The sequence below is a fragment of the Schistocerca gregaria genome, chromosome X, assembly GCF_023897955.1.
Source record: "Schistocerca gregaria isolate iqSchGreg1 chromosome X, iqSchGreg1.2, whole genome shotgun sequence".
Classification (NCBI taxonomy): Eukaryota; Metazoa; Arthropoda; class Insecta; order Orthoptera; family Acrididae; genus Schistocerca; species Schistocerca gregaria.
The window spans coordinates 747,906,548-747,923,554 of NC_064931.1; the positions used below are offsets into that span (position 1 = coordinate 747,906,548).

Here is a 17,007-nt window from a genome sequence, read left to right on the forward strand (position 1 = left end):
GAGGTATAAGTAGGACGAAGCAATATACTCGATACCTCATTCAGAAACGCACCCTCTCGAAACCTGGACAGCAAGCTACACTGCGCTGCAAAGCGCTTCTCTTGCAGCGTCTGCCACTTGAGTTTGCTAAACATCTCCGTAACGCTATCACGCTTACCAAATAACCCTGTGACGAAACGCGCCACTCTTCTTTGGATCTTCTCTATCTCCTCTGTCAACCCGACCTGGTACGGATCCCACACTAGTGAGCAGTATTCAAGTATAGATCGAACGAGTGTTTTGTAAGCCACCTCCTTTGTTGATGCACTACATTTTCTAAAGACTCTCCCAATGAATCTCAACCTGGCACCCGCCTTACCAACAATTAATTTTATATGATCATTCCACTTCAAATCTTTCCGTACGCATACTCCCAGATATTTTACAGAAGTAACTGCTATCAGTGTTTGTTCCGCTATCATATAATCTTATAATAAAGGATACTTCTTTCTATGTATTCGCAATACATTACATTTGTCTAAGTTAAGGGTCAGTTGCCACTCTCTGCACCAAGTGCCTATCCGCTGCAGATCTTCCTGCATTTAGCTGCAATTTTCTAATGCTGCAACTTCTCTGTGTAGTGCAGCATCATCCGCGAAAAGCCGCATGGAACTTCCGACACTATCTACTAGGTCATATATATATATATATATATATATATATATATATATATAGTGAAAAGCAACGGTTCTATAACACTCCCCTGTGGCACGCCAGAGGTTACTTTAACGTATGTAGACGTCTCTCCTGTAGTGTCACCGCCAGACACCACACTTGCTAGGTGGTAGCCTTTAAATCGGCCGCGGTCCGGTAGTATACGTCGGACCCGCTTTTCCCCACTATCAGTGATTGCAGACCGAGCGCCGCCACACGGCAGGTCTAGAGAGACTTCCTAGTACTTGCCCAGTTGTACAGCCGACTTTGCTAGCGATGGTTCACTGACTTCTACGCTCTCATTTGCCGAGACGATAGTTAGCATAGCCTTCAGCTACGTTATTTGCTACGACCCAGCAAGGCGCCAGTATTCGTACTATTGATATTGTGAATCATGTACCATAAAGAGCGACGTTCTCCATTAATGGATTAAAGTTAAGTATTCCACCAGCTACGTCCGTTTTTCTCAACTCTAATTCCCTTGTCATGTTCCAGACCTCACGCCAGCCTGCGTGAGCTGAGACGCGTGCATTTCGGCCTCCTTTAGAAAAACACGGTTGGCTCTCCTGCCAACCACAACATCTCCATTGAGAACAACATTCTATTTTCTGTTTGCTAAAAACTCTTCAATCTAGCCACACAGCTGGTCTGATATTCCGTGGGCTCTTACTTTATCAGGCGACAGTGCGGAACTGTATCGAACGCCTTCCGGAAGTCAAGGAAAATGGCATCTACTTGGGAGCCTGTATCTAATATTTTCTGGGTCTCATGAACAAATAAAGCGAGTTGGGTCTCACACGATTGCTGTTTCCGGAATCCATGTTGATTCCTACAGAGTAGATTCTGGGTTTCCAGAAATGACATGATACGCGAGCAAAAAACGTGTTCTAAAATTCTATAACAGACTGATGTCAGAGATATAGGCCTGTAGTTCTGCGCATCTGCTCGACGACCCTTCTTGAAAACTGATGAAGAGGTACTGGATACAACTGGGGAGAAAAGAAATTTGTGGCACAACTTGACTACAAAAAGGGATCGTTTCATAGGACACAATCTAAGCCGTCAAGAGATCAGCAGTTTAGTAATGGAGGGTGGTGCGAGTGGTAAATATCGTAGAGGGAAACAGAGAGATGAGTATAGTAAACAGATTGGGAAGGATGTCTGTTGCACTAGTTATTCGGAGGTGGAGAGGCTCGCACAGAATCGAGTAGTGTGGAAAGCTGCATTAAACCATTCTTCGGATTGAAGACCACAGCAACAACAACAACAGATGTTTGAGAGGAAAAGGTCTCTGCAACCATGTAGAATCATGTCACAGTTTCGCGAAAAGTGCTGCTCCTAGCAGCTTTTGTGCAGAACACGTGTAACAATTTACCCTCGTACGATTCAAACAAACCCTCCCCTTCTTCTGCGCACTAAGTGTCCGTAATATGCAACATCTTTTGCAAGGTGAGACGAAGGCCAAATCTGAGAGCTGTGTCTTGTGTTAAAATGGCGCCAGCTTAGTGTGTGTTGACTAACGCTGCGCAAATCGGGCAGTTCCGATGAACGCTGAACTGGCGTAAGGCGAGCCGGCGGCTGCGGCGTGCGTGTCCGGAGCTGGGCACGTGCTCACCACTTATCTCCCTCCGAAACGTCTTCGCCTTCTGTAACGGAAATCAGTTGCAGATAAAGCATCCTCCCAGACGAGCACAGTCTCCTCTGCATCCACCCGGCGTGTCATTCTTAGCGGCCTAACACACTGTGCGGTGGAACACTCGTCGAATGACGTCTTGTGAGTCGTGTTCCCTTTAGTAGGGTCCTGTGTGGGATAAGAACCAGCAAGAGTTCTTCTCCCTGTTGAGACGTCACGTTCACGGTGACGGTTGAGGTAGTGTGTGATTCAAATAAATATTTCGCTACGTAATTGACCACCCTAAAAGCCCGAAAATGGCATAAAGCGCTTTCAGGCTGCAAGAATGACTGATAGAGCTATTTAACTCATAGATCAAGTTGTAAGTTTCCTGCTAGAAATAATAAGCAGATTACTATGCAAGTAAATCCGAATATGCTGCGATTAATGATCTTATTGCTGAGAGTCAGCAGAAAATTAGTTAAGCAGTGATCACTTACTTTTCTAGCGCAGCGATTGGCAATGAGCATAAGAAAAGAAAACTTGTATTTAAGTGAACATGAACAATCGTAGCAATTAGGAGGGTTGCCCAGAAAGTAATGACCGTTATGAATGCGAAACGATACGTATGTATTATTTTAAGTATCCTGAGTGAGCACGCCAAGTTTCCGTCACTTCCGACAGATAGCGTAGCTGCAGGACAATTTCAAAATGGCGTCTGTAGGTGATGTACGTTACAAGCTACGTGCCGTCATTGAATTTCTCATTGCAGAGGAAGAAACTGTGGGGAATATTCACAAAGGCTTGTGCAAAGTCTATGGAGCATCTGCTGTCGACAGAAGTACAGTTCGTCAGTTTGCGCTGGGCGGGGAGGGTGAGGTCATCCCTGACAACCCTGACCTAGCGCCATCGGACATCCACTTGTTAGGGCCATTAAAAGATGCGATTCGTGGAAGACATTTTGAGGACCATGAGGAGGAGACTCACACAGTGAAAATTGTCTCCGTCACCAGGACAAGGATTGGTACCGAAAGGGCACACACGCCCTTGTTTCGCGCTGGGGGAAGACCATAAAACGGGATAGAGATTACATGGAAAAATAGCGTGTGTAGATAAAACACCGTTTTTCCTGTGTGAGATTCCCATTATATTCAATAAAGAATTGTTGAAGAAAAGAATGCGGCGCATTACTTTTTGGGCAACCCTCGTATTTCAAATGGTTCAAATGGCTCTGAGCACTATGGGACTTAACATCTATCGTCATCAGTCCCCTAGAACTTAGACCTACTTCAAACCTAACTAACCTAAGGATAGCACACAACACCCAGTCATCACGAGGCAGAGAAACATCGTATTTCATCAAGGATAAATGTGTTTGAGCAACGTGGCTTATCGCCGTTGGCAATGCAAGTGGACCCAATCTATTATAATGATACATAAATAAGAGGCACCGAGGAAACATGCTTTCCGTACAAGAAAGCGCTGCGCCTCTCCTATCTGTGTCAGCGCCAGAACCTACATTTTTTGCCTAAAAGTGTGCAAAGAAATGTAATGTACCGAATAATATTCGTAATGGCTAGTACTGTTGTTGAAGAAAAAATTCCATGAAAAGTTCATAAGTATCTACCAATGGAGGAAGCAAAATAGTAAGTCTCACGTGAAGCTGTATTCCAACCGCTGAGTGCAAATCTGTCCAATTCGTTGAAAAAAGCATTTCCAAAGAAACACTTATAGGAAATGTGAGTAAACTAATGGTACTAGTGTTACGATGAATTGACAGCGAACACGTTCAGCTCCAAGCCTCCAAACATGTTCTCCTCACAAAGACACAATGATTCCGCATCAGCATGTGAGACACATCTCCAATATATAAAAGTTACAGCAGTTTCATTGTGCCTATCCACACAAGAGTTAAGCATGAAGCACACGTTCGTCGTGAATGATTATCAAAATCGTATTGCAACTAAGGACTTCCTGCTACGGTCGCAGGTTCGAATACTAACTCGGGCATGGATGTGTGTGATGCCCTTAGTTTAGTTAGGTTTAAGTAGTTCTAAGTTCTAGGGGACAGATGACCTCAGATGTTAAGTCCCATAGTGCACAGAGCCATTTGAAACATTTGAATACTGCCTGACAGAAAAAATGAAGCACCCAGAAGAGGAGCAGGAAACGAAATTAAACTTCACGGATGAAGAGAACATGTGATGTTATTTCAATGATTATAATACAGAGTCAGTTGTACAAATAACTCGGCAGTAGTAGCTAATTTATCAGTATGGCGGTGCACCCTCCCTGACCTGGGTTCGGATTGCTGTTGTACCCTCTCCTGAGACAAGCTGACTCCTGAATAAAAGCGCAGGGATAGAGTTCAGCCTGTTCCCACACATATTCTATCGTTGTCAGATCTGGGGCTCTTGCTGGCCACTGGAGTACCGTAACATCACGCATGCAATTCATAGACACACGTGACATTTGTGGACAAGCACTGACTTGTTGAAAAATGGTATCAGGATATTGTCGTACGAGAGATCACACGTGTGGATGAAGTATGTCGGTAAAGTACCGTTGTGTCGTCAGAGATCCATTAATCACTACCAGCTGTGCACTGCAGTCATACCTGATACTTGATGATTCCCCCCCAATCCCCCCCCCCCTACCATGACGCCAGTAATAACACGGCTGTGACTCTCCAAAATATTGGAAGGATGAGACCTTTCCCGAAATCGCTGCCATACTCGCTAAAGGAAGCCATTACAGGTAGTTCAGAACCGTGCTTCGTCTCTGAATACAATGCGAAGCTAAAGAATAATGTTTCCCTAGCGTAGGACCACTCCAAACGCAGGCGTTTGTGTTGTGGTGTCAACGACAACCTGCGAATGGACGGTAATTTAATAGTTGGGCTGCTGTCAGTCTTGGACCAATGGAGCGGGATGATACAGAAAGTTGTAGGAATCCATTACTTGACCTCGTATGGCAGGCGCACATGTGAAGGGGTTACGATGTGCCTGGTGCACAATACGTCCTGCAGCGTTGGCCTACGAAACTTCTTGAGGGTGCGCCTCCGTCGACGTCTCTCATTCGTGGCTGCGTCTGGCAGCGATTGTGTTTCGTTTTTTGTTTCTTCGTGAGTTACCAACCCTATTGCGGGACCTCACTCTTCGGACGACACCACATATTCTTTACTGCTTCACGATACTGTTCTAGCAATCGCAATGAGCTGTTGTTGTATCGCTGTCAGAAATCATGTAGTATCCACTTGAAAAGCTGCAGGGATCATCCAGTTGTTCGACGCTTGCAGATCCACACGATTCTACATTAGGCAGTTTGCATCTCTTCCATGCAGTTTTCTAATGCAGCCTGTCATTCTGATGTCATTATGTGTTACACGTTGGAACTGTTGCAGAAAATGTTCTAGGCGCTTCAGTCTGGAACCGCGCTGCTGCTACGGTCGCAGGTTCGAATACTGTCTCGGGCATGGATGTGTGTGATGTCCTTAGGTTAGTTAGGTTTAAGTAGTTCTAAGTTCTAGGGGACTGATGACGTCAGATGTTAAGTCCTTTAGTGCTCAGAGCCATTTGAACCATTTTGAACCAGAAAAGGTCTTCAAAGCAATTCTGAACATTTATCGATTTTTTGTGCCTTCTGGTTGTATATTATTTCAACTGTATCTTGTTTTTTGACATTTGTATAACAGTCTTTTCTTATTTTGGGTGTCGAATCACAGGTTTTGAAGAGGTGTTTCGTTCCGTTAGTAGTCATTCGTTCTTCGTAAACGGTTATAAGCACATTATCTCCGTAATTTTCTTTTAAGCATATTTATTGTGCCTTTTTTCTGTAGAACCTATTTTTTTATAGTTATGGCTTAATATATTGTGCAGGATACATTTGCTTTTTTAAAAATTCTCAAGTGAACACCTCTCATTGAGGATAACACTCATTTCTATGTAGACACACTGGCTTTATGACAGAGCTCTAATGAAGAAATTTGCTGTTCATGGAAAAGCACTTTCTGTCGTAAATGTTTAGTCCGTCTATGGGTTTTAAGACTTCACTATATAGTACACTGGGCCAGATTTTTAAAGTTGTTGAGGGGTTTTATTGTTCCCCATCTGGTGTTCAACTAGAGTGTATTCTCGAAACTTCCTGGCAGATTAAAACTGTCTACCGGACCGAGACTCGAACTCGGGACCTTTGCCTTTCGCGGGCAAGTGCTCTACCAACTGAGCTACCCAAGCATGACTTACGCCCCGCCCTCACAGTTTTACTTCCGCCAGTACCTCATCTCCTACCTTCCAAACTATACAGAAGCTCTCCTGCGAAAGGCAAAGGTCCCGAGTTCGAGTCTCGGTCCGGTACACAGTTTTAATCTCCCAGGAAGTTTCATATCAGCGCACACTCTGCTATAGAGTGAAAATCTCATTCCCGAGTGTATTCTCCTTTATATTTTACATTTTTCCGTTTTTTAAAAAGATGTTTGCGTGCCATGGTGTTACATTTAGAACGTTAATTTGTTCTGCTGTTCTTTGAAACCATGGGTCGTTATGGCTATGTAATCTATGTAGTCTATTCCCGCACGAATCTTCTTCGGCAGTGTCCTTGAAGGGTCAAACGAGCAGGAATGGCGAGAGTCGAGCTCCCTGTCTTGATTTCAAAGGCTTTAGGGAAACGTTCGTGGAATTTTATTGATATTATTATTTATAGCTAATGTACTATGCACAATAGTTTCAATTCTCTATGATTAGATAATCATGTTGGAGACCTTGCCAGCTGAAAAATTATAAATATGAGAATAAAATTTTTCTTAGTGTGGAGTTTGCATCCAATGGTAGCCGAGCTTTCCTGAAACCAGTCCGATTTTTCAAGGTGTTAACGCGCGGAGCAGAGCACGAGCGGCGCAGTAAGGTTGAACGGCCGTGACGGCGCAGCCGCCGCAGGTGTAGCGAGTTCCGGCGCGGCGGCGGCAGCTGGCCGCCGCCAACGATATACGAGTATGTGGCCGCCTCATTGTCTTCCTCTTTCACTTCCTCGGTGCGGCGCCTACGCGCCCTCCCGCCTTTGGCGCACCACGATCGTACCAGTCCTGTCGGTGGCGCGTAGAGCAGTTAAAGTGCAGAGGCTCGTCGGCGTATCGCAGTCGCGAATAACTGCCCCTACAGCCTGCATTGCGTTTCTCGCTAAACTTGACACTTTAAATTCGGAAAATATCCCGAGCTTTCGAGACGTAGAGTGGGATTTCGACTTCCGACCCTTGTAGAGTAAGGGACGTCGTAGGCATACTAGTATAGGAAAGGCAAACCTACATTTCTATCATTTGTAGACTTAGAGAAAGCTTTTGATAATGTTGACTGGAATACTCTTTCTCAAATTCTGAAGGTGGCGGGGGTAAAATACAGGGAGCGAAAGGCTATTTACAATTTGTACAGAAACCAGATGGCAGTTATAAGAGTCGAGGGACATGAAAGGGAAGCAGTGGTTGGGAAGGGAGTGAGACGGGGTTATAGCCTACGTCGGAGCCAACGTCTTGCTGCGTCAGCTACCTCCCTATCATCCACGTACTGCTTTCCACAAAGTGCCTCCTTCATTGGGCCAGACAGGAGTCAGAAGGTGCGAGATCATGTCTGTGACGTGGATGAGAAAGAACAATCCAATGAAGTTTTGTGAGCTCCTCTCGGCTGCGCAGATTCGTGTGATGCCTTTTGTTGTCATGGGGAAGAAGCCCGTTTGCATTTTTGTGTGGACGAACATGATGAAGTCGTTGCTTCAGTTTCCTGAGTGTAGCACAATACACTTCGAAGCTGATCGTTGCACCATGAGGGAAGACATCAAACTGAATAACGTCTTCGGAGTCCCAGAAGACCGTCGCCATGAATATAAGTGTTCAAGGTGGCGCTTTGAGCGTTTCATTCGTAATAGAGATGGTGTGGTGCCACTCCACGGATAGCCGTTTTGTTTCCGGTTCGAAGTGATGAACCCTTGTTTCATCGTCTTCTTGCGTGATCTTGTTACGATGATGACAGACGCTTCGCCCAACGACTCACCGTGCTTTTTTTTACTGCCTGATCTCCGTAGACATTCTACAAGTGCCTATGAATATCTGCGACGTTTTGGTTTTTCACCAAAAGAAACTCAGTGACAGCACTCTGCGTGAAACGCGGATCTGTCACAGACGCCATTTCGAAGGCTAGGTATCTGTTGAGAGGCCAGACAAACGTGAGGTTCCTGAGGAGGGGCAGCAGCCTTTTCAGTAGTTTCAGGGGCAACAGTCTGGATGATTGACTGATCTGGCCTTGTAACACTAACCAAAACGGCCTTGCTGTGATGGTACTGCGGACGGCTGAAAGCAAGGGGAAACTACGGCCGTAATTTTTCCCGAGGGCATGCAGCTTTACTGTATGGTTAAATGATGATGGCGTCCTCTTGGGTAAAATATTCCGGAGGGAAAATAGTCCCCCGTTCGGATCTCCGGGCGGGGACTACTCAGGAGGACGTCGTTATAAGGAGAAAGAAAACTGGCGTTCTACAGATCGGAGCGTAGAATGTCAGATCCCTTAATCGAGCAGGTAGGTTAGAAAATTTAAAAAGGGAAATGGATAGGTTAAAGTTAGATTTAGTAGGAATTAGTGAAGTTCCCTGGCAGGAGGAACAAGACTTTTGGTCAGGCGAATACAGGGTTATAAATACAAAATCAAATAGGGGCAATGCAGGAGTCGGTTTAATAATGATTAAAAAATAGGAGTGCGGTTAAGCTACTACAAACAGCATAGTGAACGCATTATTGCGGCCAAGATAGACACGAAGCCCACGACTACTGCAGTAGTACAAGTTTATATGCCAACTAGCTCTGCAGATGACGAAGACATTGAAGAAATGTATGATGAAATAAGAGAAATTATTCAGATAGTGAAGGGAGACGAAAATTTAATAGTCATGGATGACTGGAATTCGATAGTAGGAAAAAGGAGAGAAGGAAACGTAGTAGGTGAATATGGACTGGGGCTAAGAAATGAAAGAGGAAGCCGCCTGATAGAATTTTGCACAGAGCACAACTTATTCACAGCTAACACTGGGTTCAAGAATCATAAAAGAAGGTTGTTTACATGGAAGAAGCCTGGAGATACTGACAGGTTTCAGATAGATTACATAATGGTAAGACGGAGATTTAGGAACCAGCTTTTAAATTGTAAAACATTTCCAGGGGCAGATGTGGAATGTGATCACAATCTATTGCTTATGAACTGTTGATTAAAACTGAAGAAACTGCAAAAAGGTGGGAATTTAAGGAGATAGGACCTTGATAAACTGACTAAACCAGAGATTGTACAGAGTTTCAGGGAGAGCATAAGGGAACAATTGACAGGAATGGGAGAAAGAAATACAGTAGAAGAAGAATGGGTAGCTTTGACAGATGAAGTAGTGAAGGCAGCAGAGGACCTAGTAGGTAAAAAGAGGGTTAGTAGAAATCCTTGGGTAAAAGAAGATGTATTGAATGTAATTGATCAAAGGAGAAAATATAAAAATGCAGTAAATGAAGCAGGCAATGAGGAATACAAACGTCTCAAAAATAAGATCGACAGGAAGTGCAAAATGGCTAAACAGAGATGGCTAGAGGACAAATGTAAAGATGTAGAGGCTTATCTCACTAGGGCTAAGATAGATACTGCCTACAGGAAAATTAAAGAGACATTTGGAGAAAAGAGAACCACTTGTATGAACATCAAGAGCTCAGATGGAAACCCAGTTCTAAGCAAACAAGGGAAAGCAGAAAGGTGGAAGGAGTATATAGAGGGTCTATACAAGGGCAATGTACTTGAGGACAATATTATGGAAATGGAATAGGATGAAGATGAAGTGGGAGATACGATACTGCGTGAAGGGTTTGACAGAGCACTGAAAGAACTCAGTCGAAACAAGTCCCTGGGAGTAGACAACATTCCATTAGAACTACTGACGGCCTTGGGAGAGTCAGTCCTGAGAAAACTCTAATATCTGGTGAGCAAGATGTATGAGACAGGCGAAATATCTTCAGACTTCAAGAAGAATATAATAATTCCAGTCCCAAAGAAAGCAGGTGCTGACAGATGTGAAAATTACCGAACAATCAGGTTAATAAGTCAGGGATGCAAACGAATGGAAAAACTGGTAGAAGCCGACCTCGGGGAAGATCAATTTGGATTCCGTAGAAATATTGGAACACGTGAGGCAATACTGACCCTACGACTTATATTAGAAGCCAGATTAAGTAAAGACAAACCTACGTTTCTAGGATTTGTAGACTTAGTGAAAGCTTTTGACAATGTTGACTGGAATACTCTCTTTCAAATTCTGAAAGTGGCAGGGGTAAAATACAGGGAGCTAAAGGCTAATTACAATTTGTACAGAAACCAGATGGCAGTTACAAGAGTCGAAGGGCATGAAAGAGAAACAGTGGTTGGCAAGGGAGTGAGACAGGGTTATAGCCTATCCCCGATGTTATTCAATCTGTATATTGAGCAAGCAGTGAAGGAAACAAAAGAAAAATTCGGAGTAGGTATTAAAATCCATGGAGAAGAAATAAAAACTTTGACGTTCGCCGATGACATTGCAATTCTGTCAGAGACAGCAAAGGACTTGGAAGAGCAGTTGAACGGAATGGATAGTGTAATGAAAGGAGGGTATAAGATGAACATCAACAAAAGCAAAACGAGGATAATGGAATATAGTCGAATTAAGTCTGGTGATGCTGAGGGGATTAGATTAGGAAATGAGACACTTAAAGTAGTAAAGGAGTTTTGCTATTTGGGGAACAAAGTAACTGATGATGGTCGAAATAGGGAGGATATAAAATGTAGACTGGCAATAGCAAGGAAAGCGTTTCTGAAGAAAAGAAATTTGTTAACATCGAGTATAGATTTAAGTGTCAGGAAGTCGTTTATGAAAGTGTTTGTATGGAGCGTAGCCATGTATGGAAGTGAAACATGGACGATAACTAGTTTGGACAAGAAGAGAATAGAAGCTTTCGAAGTGTGGTGCTACAGAAGAATGCTGAAGATTAGATGGGTAGATCATATAACTGATGAGGAGATATTGAATAGGACTGGGGAGAAGAGAAGTTTGTGGCACAACTTGACTAGAAGAAGGGATCGGTTGGTAGGACATGTTCTGAGGCATCAAGGGATCACCAATTTAGTATTGGAGGGCAGCGTGGAGGGTAAAAATCGTAGAGGGAGACCAAGAGATGAATACACTAAACAGATTCAGAAGGATGTAGGTTGCAGTAGGTACTGGGAGATGAAGAAGCTTGCACAGGATAGAGTAGCATGGAGAGCTGCATCAAACTAGTGTCAGGGCTGAAGACCACAACAACAACAACAGTATAGCGCCGATACCTATCGGAACTTCATGAAACTATAGGGAGTAAAGCCGGAATATTCCACGATGTCCAACAACAAATTCCGCATTGTTTTGACAGGAAAAGGCTGAGAAAAAATGTGTTGCATTAGTTACTGAACGCCCCTCGTAATAAAATCAGCATTATGCGTTTACCTCTTGTCTGACCTTTTCTGACTACATCCAGTTCCTAATCAGTTTATATGGAAACGTTTCTGCGCGTCTTTCTTGCATTCACAGCGCCAGATTTCCACCTGTTGGCGAAAACTGGAACTAATATTTTTCCAGCACAAATCGGTTCCACGTTAACGTATCGGAATATCTACCAATTTCGCTGCCATGCTATAATAACGGCTCACACTGGACCTCTGTGAGTTGCTGAACTTTAATTATAACTACCTGGTATTATTCTGTTGGAAAATGCCATTTGGTACCCTGCTCATGAAGGGTATGGCTACAGGGTTTGCCATTCTTGCCATATGCTGGCGATTATTCACCTTGCTTTGAAGAATTAACTGACCAGTCCTGTTGTAATATCTAATAGCTCCACACAACATGGTTACAGGAGTTGGAGTGGTATCGATCTCGAAAAACGTTGCTTCCTCTGGCTTTTCACCAGATCGTGGAGATAAAATGGAAGCCAGCAAAAGAGACTGATGACTCTTAGTAGATATTAGCTCTTGGCTTTCTAACTGAACTGATCAAGCACCTAAATGCCTTGAACACGACATTACAAGACAAACATGAATTAACTATCCAAGTTTTTTCCGTCATTTTTGGCTTCAGGGAGAAAGAACAACTTTCAGAAACTTCATGTGTGCACTTTATAAAAGTTAGTCTACAGTATGGAAAACGAGACATTATTTCGATGAATGTATTACTGTGGTACGGGCTCTAAGAAAAATTTTGACATTAGACTGAGTGATTCAAATCAGTTTGAAAACTTATTTTAATCTTTTTGCAACTCCTTTCACACTGGACGTTGAAAATGCACCGCGTGAAATTCAGTTGGACGTCTTTCATTTGACTTGATTAATACAAGGAGACAGAAACGACTATAGTCTTAGTCCATTGTTGCCCGCTCCGAAACAGAGCTTATTGTGCGGTTTTGCTCGTTGTGATTCTAGCACAGCCAACAGATACGCTTTAAAAGTAGTATGAGAATTTTTATTAGTTCCTTATAAGACACGGTTTTTTAAGGCTTTAGTGACCCCAATATTCTGTTTCTTTTGTTCTCCACAGTTCCTCGTTGGGAGATTAGGCATGGTGCGGTTTCATCTTCCTCACCACATAGTCCACACTTGAGGGCTTCTTCCTCCTTACCCATCGTGGTTAGGTGTTTCATTAAGTTTCATGGCCAGTCATGAGTCCTGCAATGAGAATAATCTGCCTCATGTTCAAGTTCAGGATTACAGAACTTCTCTTGAAACATGGCTTCTTAATGAATGCAGGACAGGTCCGGGTCCAATAAATGGAGTCGTTGCGTCTGTCAGCTTGTTTATTCAAATTGATTCTTGAGTGACCAGACTTACCGTGTGGCTTTCTGTTAGTCTTCTGAAGGCTTCATGGGATTCTGCGACGATCTTTGGTTTAGTTGCAGGGGCAGATAGAGATTTCAGAGCTACTTCGTTGTCTGACTAGAAACAGACGCTAAGATCCTTGTAGCACTTTTCCAAATTCTCCTCCGTGTACATTCTGATAGAGGATATTTCTGCCAAGAGGGATTGCTCTCTCTAGTCTAGGCTAGACCTCATGGACGTGGCGTTATGGCTAAGCAGACTAATCTCTGCACCTTGCCAAACTCCCCAGTCGCCACCTTTTGTTCTGCTTTATCCCACCATACTGAAGCCCCATAAATATCGTAAGCCTTCTTATTTTGGTGTTTATTAGGACCCACATGGTGTCAAGGTTGTTTCGACTAAGTCGTACAAATTTCGCCGGGAAGCGTTTTCACATCGTGCATATAGTTCTGAACTCTTCTCTCCCAGAGCGATTTTTTTTTTTTTTTTGAGCCCTGCAGGAAGACATTCGTGACCGTCCATTTGCTTCGGAAGCACCTAGTACAATGGTGGAACCGTTGGCAACCGCAAACGTTTTTCCCTATATGTATCAACAGTTAAGGTGATTATTTTTGAAATAGTCAACAGTTTACTTACTTGCTTTCCATCTGTCTCGTTTGCCTTGTTCTACCCCTTCTACAAACCATAATACGTTACAGTGCAAGGATTTAATCTACTGTGATGAACCCATATGCAGAATAAAAAGAATGTGCCACGAGAAATTTTTTTTTTTACTTCAGTTTGACAATATAAGGTTTACCACGCACTTTCTACTGTTGTTTTGAAAGCCAACTGAAAATGAAATGGTCCACACCTTTTATTATGGGATGGCACATTGCCTATTGAGAGATGCAGCATTTTTTCAAAGCGTAAATAATTGACAACTTATTACAGCCACAGTTGCAGTTTCATCCAGGCGGTTACCGGTTTCGGCCGTTATGGGTCATCTCGATATCTCTTCAGGTTAGGTATAGTGTGTCAACAGCCTTGCCGTAGTGGTCACACTGGTTCCCGTCAGATCACCGAAGTTAAGCGCCGTCGGGCTGGACCAGCACTTGGATGGGTGAACATTTGGTCTGCCGACCGTTGTTGGCAAGTAGGAGGCACTCAGCCCTTGCGAGGCAAACTGAGGAGCTACTTGTATGTGAAGTAGCGTGTCTGGTCTCCGCCGGGAGGCTGTGTGCTGACCACATGCCCCTCCATATTGCATCCAGTGATGCTAGTGGGCTGATGATGACACAGCGAACGGGCGGTACCGTTGGGCCTTCGTGGCCGGTTCGGGTGGAGTTTAGTTTAGTTTAGTTTTTAGTTATAGCGTAATATCACAAATAATCTGACAGTGACCGTAAGAAATAACTGGTTATAGCAGACCTTTTTATACAGAGAATGTGTGTTATACAATAAGAATTATTTTCCTTTCAGTGTTCAGTGGGCGAATATTGGAGTTCCTATTAAGAGTCACATGAAGTTCGCAAACTGACACATCAGATCGTTTTGACTGCCACTTTTTGAGATAAAAATATTATTTGTAACTGTATAAAGTTGCACTTCTCTTGGTTAAAGTATTTCTTGTCACTGCATATCGTTTTCTCAAAATATGATACCATAGGTCGTAGCAGAGAAAGTGTGAAAAGAAAGTAAGCTTTCACATGAAAGGTAACAGCATTTAGCTTCTGCACAAAACCATGAATGTGAAACACATTTGGAGGTTTTCAGGTTTTCACATGTGTTCATTCATAAGATGTTAAAACGTTCAACATCACTGATCATTTGATCGTATTGTGACAATAAAATTTCACTGCTACAGGACTTCAATGTCAGGAAGTGTATGAACTGTTTTTCCTTTAATTTCAGTTTGGTGTCAGTCTGTTTTTTACCTTTGCCCATTACCTTAAATACATTGCACTCCATGTATTCTGCAGTGACGCTTGTCTTACTTGTAGAGATTTTTTTAATTACCTACCATATTTGTGGCAGGTCATTAATACACCTTTAAAAAAAGTTCTGGGCCCAGAAAATAACGCTGTGGCATCCTCCCTCCCCACTTTCTTTGCAGCAACCCTATAAGAATCAAATTAGTGCACTGCTTGTTGACACTGGACGATAATCTATTTTCTAGGCGTGAAATTAATCTTTTTTCTGCCATTCCACTAATCCTACAACGTTCCAGCTAGAGCAAAAGTATATCATAGTCCACAAAATCAAATACGCTTGTTAACTCAAAGGAATTATCATCTCTCCTCATGTTATTAGTCAGCTCTCTAAGTTCCACACAAATAAAAGAACTGCGTTTTCTATTGATGCTCTTTCCCTGAATCCAATGTACCAATATGGCAACAAACTAAGTGCCGTGCGCTGCGTTACTAATCTTATGCACAGTTTCTCAAAAACCTTTGAAAACATTGACAGCAGCGATAGTAGCTTCTAGTTGTCTACATTCTCTATTGTTCATGATCCTAAAACTGTGCACATCCTTACTCTCATACTTGCCCTGTTCAACAGAACCAGTATTTCCTGCAGTCGAACCAAATAAAATATGATCCTCTTCAAACTGAAGATCAGTCAGGAACAATCCACTGACGTGTACGTTTCTTTATTATCATACCGAGTAAGGCGGTGCAGGAGCTGCAGTGGTCGCGTCGCGAAAAAGAACATGATTCAGATCCACTTCCAGCCATCGTGATTTTCGTTTCCTGCATTTTTCCTAAATAGCTACATACGATTGTCAGGATGGTTGTTTCAACGAAAGTTTATTTCCGCATCGTTATCCTATCAAGCTTGTGTTCTGACACTAACGACTCCGATGTCGACAAGATGTTAAACCTCAGCCTTCATCGTCATCGTCTTACATACAGAGCAGCCTGCCTTATTTCATTCTAGTCACATTTTGTTTTCACCTCTCTCTGTATTCCGTTATTTCCTCATTAATAACATGTACATTCAACTCATTTCAAACCTCTTCATTCTTTACAAATCTCTTCTTGGGCAGCCCTTCACTCTCCTCAAGAATCTGTACTGCATCTATTTTGTAACCATCTTGCTTTTTATTTATCCATCTCCCGCTTCCACATACAGATGATTGTATTGCCATAGTTCTATAAAATTATATTTTTGTATCTTTTCCGTTTTCAAACGTAAGTTTTCCATTTGTTGTTGCACATATTGCCTGAAATTCGTGCGGATTACCATCTATATCGTAAAATCAGTTGCAGCCCAGATATTTAAAATTTTACACCTGTTCAATTATTTTCTTGTTGATCACTATTCTCGACAATATTCGGTATTTACCTTGAAAAGCTATAACATTCGTCTATCGTAATAAAATTTTATATACACATTTGGTTCAGCCGATGTACTGCTAACTTGAGGTCTCCTTCACTGTCATCTATTATTACTTTATCATCTGCAAACGGTAATGCACTTAGATTATTTCAACAATTTAGAGATCTCTTCCAAGGCAACAGAAAAATGTTGCGGGGAACTGGACCTGCTTTCCCTTATTGCTTTCAGTTTCTTCTCTTTGCAACAGAAAAATGTTGTGGTGAATTGGAGTTCAGTTCCTTGGTTACTTTTCTGCTTCCTTAATGTAATCTGATTAAAGCTGTAGCCTATAGCGACGTTAATTAATGAATTTCTGTGTTTAGTTTTGATCAATTATTTCTGTAGCGATCTAATGACAGACTTCTTCCAAACACTGTCAATCAAGAAACCAAACATGAAATGATACCTAACACTCATTGCTTCTTTTGATGAACAGTTTTATAAATTTCAGGTACT

General features: G+C 42.6%; 1 non-coding gene across 1 annotated transcript; it reads right to left on the minus strand.

Moving 5' to 3' along the window:
- Positions 1-6,466: 6,466 nt before the first annotated feature.
- On the minus strand, positions 6,467-6,541 carry Trnas-cga (transfer RNA serine (anticodon CGA)). Its single transcript has one exon. It is a non-coding gene; the product is annotated as a tRNA-Ser (tRNA).
- Positions 6,542-17,007: the final 10,466 nt, after the last annotated feature.